We start from the raw sequence: 5,873 nt of genomic DNA on the forward strand, positions 1-5,873 counted from the left end.
CCATAATTAGGTACACGAAGACTGCGATTTCCCTCCAATTACACGGGTCAATGCGATCCAATGTACCGATCAGAGGGTGGTGGCATTAAGTATTCCTCACTTGATGAATCTATCTTCTTCCCCGACGACTAAAAAGACTTTGATTTCCCCCAACCAGTTGGATGGGCCGATGTGATTCCACGTGGGCAGGCGTGAAATGTGATTGAACGAACCAATCAGTGGTTGCTGGCATTAAGTATTACACACCACACTTGATGAAAATTATCTTTCAGATAACTAATTCAGCAAAAAATCTTTCAGATAACTAGTGGTTGGAATTCGGTTCGGATAGGTTCGGCTCGTCAAGCTTTATTATTCCAGCTCGAATTGCTCGTTGAATTTAATGTTTCCTGGGTTGTTTACATCACCCGTTCTATAATCAGTTGAATTGATTTATCGATGCGATTGTTGATATATTAATCTTACTTAACCATGGTTGGTTCATTGCTAACCATACTTTATATCCATCATCAAGAATGATACAAAAGAAGAGAGGAAACAGAACTGATCTTTATGTTGCTCCCACAACACAAGATTAATAGAAGAACAAGGAGAATTATGTATAGGAACTGGAATTAGGTGACATCCGGAAATTCTGAGGGTGCACTGACATAATCACCTCTGGTGTTGCCGCTGGAAGTACCGGGAACACTCTAAAATAATGATGATATGTTGAATCACAAAGGACAATCTCCATTAACTGGCTTCTCTGGAGGGAGGCCGGGTAGTGAAGCTCGGCCACTCAGCACGTTCATTGCTTCTTGTATTGAAGGCCTCTTTGAATCTTGTGGATGAGCACACCAGAACCCTACTATCATCAAACACTCCATTTCAGTCTCATTGAAATCATCGCTGAGTTTAGAGTCTGCAGCTAGCAGCAGCTTTTTATTTCCATAGAGCTCCCATATCCAATCCACGAGTCCCTCACGACGGTCAATTCGGTCATACGTAGACTCTTCTTCCAGAAGCAATTCCAAGGAGAACAATCCCAAAGCTGGGCACATCAGACTCCTTGCTGGCCTTACCTGTGGTGGCATATTCTGGTGCTATATCCCAGTGGGTCCCAGCTGATAAAGTCGTGTGCGACCGTCTTCCTTAGTCAACCAGCCTGGCCAAACCAAAATCACCCAATTTGGCTGTCCAACTTGAATCAAGCATGATTTTGGCACATTTTGTATCTCGGTGGAGTACACATTGACTGCACCTCTCATGGAGGTAGAACAATGCAGCGGCCAAATCCTGTGCAATCCTATATCATATTTCCCATGGTAGCACGCTCCTTCCTTTGAATAAATGTAAATCTAAACTAACATTCTCCAACAACTCATAGACAAGCAGGAGCTCGTTCCCTTCATGGTACCACCCCTTCAGTTTCACCGATTTTCCATGCTTTAATTGATGACCAAGTGCCGTCACTTCTGCTGCATATTCATCTATCCCTTGTGTTGATTCCGGAGAAAACCTCCTGATAGCTACCAGATCGCTGTCCACATATCCTCTGTAAACCTTCCCAAAACTTCCTCCACCGAGCACTCGGTTCTCAGCAAAATCATCAGTTGCCGATTTTAGTTTTTTGTAGGGGTACTCTTTAGGGCGGTCGCGATCCTCCTCTCCAAGTGCTTCTTGGCATTAAGTATTACACACCACACATGATGAAACTTATCTTTCAGATAACTAATTCAGCAAAAAATCTTTCAGATAACTAGGGGTTGGAATTCGGTTCGGATAGGTTCGGGCTCTTGTCAAGCTTAATTATTCCAGCTCAAATTGCTGGTTGGATTTAATGTTTCCTGGGTTGTTTACATCACCCGGTCTATAATCAGTTGAATTGATTTATCGATACGATTGTTGAGTATATTAATCTTACTCAACCATGGTTGGTTCATTGCTGACCATACTTTATCTCCATTAATCCTAGTGTATCATTTTATATTTGAAGGCCCCATTTGGTTCATGTAAAATAAGGGGAATTTCTCTACCGAAAAAATAAGGGGAACTCGGGATTAGAATGGAAATGTAGCATTCCAATTGTAGATATTTGGTCTAGGAGAATCGGAAATTAAGGTTGATTGATTTCCTCATAATGAGGAATCGGGGTATGGTTGAGGAAGGGGATCCAAATTATTTTTTTATATATAATTCTAGATCGCTAATCAACTAAATAAAGAAGAGGAGATCTCTTCAACGGTCAACCAACATCCAATTGATGGAAAAGACTAGCTTTTCCAGAATCAGCAAATAAAATATCATGTTATTAAATAAATTTGATACATCTTTCTTTTTCTTTTTTACGAGAAAGGATTTCTTGAATTCTTTATATATGTTATCTGAAAAATTATTTAGGGAATGGTAACTTGTTAGTTATTCGCTTGAGATATTACAAAATAATTATCAAATATTGAAAATTGATTCCTATTATGTAGGAAATGAATGAAACAGAAATAAATGAAATCTAACTCCGATTCTTTGTTAAATCAAACAAAAGGAAAAAGTTTTCATTTCATTCCCAATTCTATCCCATTTCACCTCATTTTGACTCTGCTCCTTTTCCACTTCCATACCTCAAATCAAACATGTAATTTTCTTGGAAATGTCAGTTCCATGTTATTCTTGGAGAGGATGGCATTTGTGGGCTGGGCTAGAGGCCCAAAATGAAGGAGCGCTTGGAGCGGGCTTGGAGGCCTTGATTACCATAAAACTATCAAATTTTGACTTGAGTATCAGAGAGAAAAACTGAAAACGTATATCAATGTCTTCCATTCACAGCAATTTTGAATGGTTGTTTTGGGTATAAGGATACTATTTCCTAAAATGATAATTGAGTAATCCTAATATTACGGAGAACTTTTTGGCAATGTTGCTTTATTCTAATTAATTAACTATACATGGGAAGTGATTACTAAGTGGTTTATGATCACTTATATGAGGTATCCCGTGCACTCCAAATTAACCGATCGAATTGGCAATGTTTCCACTTCTTTCCCAGTTGAATTCATACCCTGTCTGTTATCACGTTACCTGGCAAAATGTGCTCCAACAAATCAAAGTCTCACCATCTTTCATGCACAAAGATGGAATAGACAGACAAATTTCTCTTACCGACCACCGTAGAGGAGGAAGAAGCTGTAGCACCAGATTGTGAACTAAACTGTGACGATGAGTACGTTTGGTTGCTAATGCTGGTTGTCGATGAACGCCGGTGTCGGTCTCCTTCAGGCTTCTCCAGCGCAGGAAAGTATGTCGCTAATCCTGCGGGACCTTCTGCCGGGAGGATGGGCAGCGGACTATTGAATTCCAGCACGTGCAGCGCTTGCTTTGCAGAAGGCCGGCGCCTAGCGTCTGTTAAAGTGCAGGACAAGCCAATGATTAACAGTCTCTCCATCTCTGGCTCGTTGAAATCACTGCCCAGCCTTGGGTCCGCAGCATTTAGGATCTCCCCCTTTTCATGAAGCTTCCACACCCACCCGACCAACACTATTTGATCCTCGGGAAGGATCGGGTCCACGGGTCTCCTCCCGCAGGCTATTTCAAGGCATACCACTCCGAAGCTGTATATATCCGATTCCTTGGTGGCCCTGAATGTCTGGGCACATTCCGGGGCCATGTACCCCATTGTCCCTGCCAGAATTGTGGTCTGGGCCCCTTTTGCGTGATCTACCAATCTTGCAAGCCCGAAATCCCCAAGCTTTGTATTGTAGTCAGAATCGAGCATAATGTTGCTCGATTTTATGTCCCTGTGGACCACGCACTGCTCCCACTCCTCGTGCAGGTATAGCAGAGCCGAGGCCAAACCTTGTGCAATCTTGTACCGGATATTCCAGGGGAGGAAGCTTTTTCCCTTGAACAGATGGAAATCCAAGCTCCCGTTTGGCATGAACTCATAAACAAGAAGTAGCTCCTTCCTCTCGTGGCACCATCCGATGAGCTGCACCAGATTCCGGTGCCTGAGACGGCTAATGATCTTTATCTCCGAAGCGTACTCCTTAACTCCCTGCTTGGATTCGCTCGATATCCTCTTCACTGCAACGTACAAACTTGTACTTTGCAAGAATCCTTTATAAACTCCGCCGAACCCACCCTCACCCAGCTTCTCCTCAGCCTTGAAGTTGCCCGTCGCATTGGCCAATTCAGAGTACGAAAACTTCTTGGGCCCCGATGATCCCATCTGTAATTCACCACTCATGTACTGAAGGATTTCATCTTCCTCTTCTGCTTCATCACCATTTCTCTTCCGGCACCAGCAAAATCAGACTAATCCCATTAACGCAGTCACCAAGATTAACCCGCCAATGCTCAGCCCCACTGCGAGGCCCACTTTACTGCCCCGCTGTGACGATGGCGGCATCACTGTTCCGTTAATTTCTAAATTCGAACTAAAGTTCCATGCCGTAACAATATGAGCAGCGGAAGCATTCCCAGTTGATCCAGAGAACCCAAAAATGACTTGCTCAGGTAGCCAAAGCCTCAAGTCAACCACATGGCTGAGATACTGAAGAACTCGTGTGGCATTTCGATAACCAGTGAATACGACACTCAAGTTTGTTGACACAGAATCATAATTAATCCATGCTTCGTTTGTCTTCCCGCCAGTTACATTACTCGGCCAAGAGATATTTGTCACTGAAACCATGGAATCAATGTCTATCCCAGCATGCGTGCCCGGAGGGTCCCAAGGATTTTTGTAAACGTCGAACTCCACCGCGACAAATGGATTACTGCTCGAGTTCTGGAACTGCTCCATACTGGTGAGGCCCAGAGTGCCACCTTTCAATTGGAAGACAATAAATTCATTTCAACGGAAGATTACTATGGAAAACATGAAAGAGCACGCCGAGTGGCAATTACTTCATGGCTTACGTAAGTCTTCTCCAGCATATTTGACAAATCGAAAATTAATCTTCTAAGTGCAGAAAATCCACGTTAGAAAAGTTTTATTCTTAATGGACCGACCCGGCTCGACTAGATTAATCGGGATCCAATTGAACTTCCGAATACCAGAGGTCACCAAAAAAAAAAAATTATCTTCTAAGTGTTTAAACTATATTCCGATGCTATAGAACTTCTTTTCTGAAAATGAATCTTTTCGGGAGTAAATTATGAGAAGTAGAGGCTAAAGCAAATGCTTTTCATCATAACGCACCTTTGGTTAGATCATCAGGGATCCTCGAACCGACCGGGGCGAGGAAGAAGGCAAGGCCGTCTCCAAAGCCAGTTCGGTTATTAGAGTCAATTATGAAGGAGAAGTACGTCTCGAAGTCGGTGAGGTTTCTGGTGGACTTGTCCCAGAGCTGCATAGGTTTGGAATAGGTGGCCCGCCCAATACTGGCCCTGTTGTCCGCAGTGAGCTGGATGGCTCCTTCAGCATTGACGTAGGCCCTCTCATAGGTGATGTTCGGGTCGGCGCCATTAAAGACCTTGTAGTTGAAGGATAGAGCTTCCGAGATTGGGGTAGCGGCCACAGAGAGGAGGAAGTAGAGAGTGAGCATCATCGAGAATTGCGAGGAACGGTGAGAAGGGACAGACATGGATTGAGTGTAATGTTTAGCCGCCGTTAGCTTCTGGAAAGCTGACTTGTTATGTATTCCAGGTGGAAGCTTCTGAATGGCTGTGAGTCAATATGGTCAAAGCAGCCCGGCCGGCCGGCCCCTCAATGATAATTTATGGCTCTCTCTGATATAGGAATTAAAAAAGAAAAAACAAATCATGGACTTTCTGCCAGTTTCGATTCTTAAAAGTCTACCAAAAAATACCGAATTGATCAGAGCCGGAATTGGTTGCTTAATAGTATAAAATTATGGGAAGGTCTATCGTGTAATCAATTGTCTCAGATAATT

At 43.2% G+C, this 5,873-nt stretch overlaps 1 pseudogene; it reads right to left on the minus strand.

Annotated features, from left to right (window-relative positions):
* Positions 1-479: 479 nt before the first annotated feature.
* LOC116203539 lies at positions 480-5,579 on the minus strand (annotated as a pseudogene).
* Between the last annotated feature and the right edge of the window lie 294 nt (positions 5,580-5,873).

The sequence above is a fragment of the Punica granatum genome, chromosome 4 (assembly GCF_007655135.1).
Source record: "Punica granatum isolate Tunisia-2019 chromosome 4, ASM765513v2, whole genome shotgun sequence".
Classification (NCBI taxonomy): domain Eukaryota; kingdom Viridiplantae; phylum Streptophyta; class Magnoliopsida; order Myrtales; family Lythraceae; genus Punica; species Punica granatum.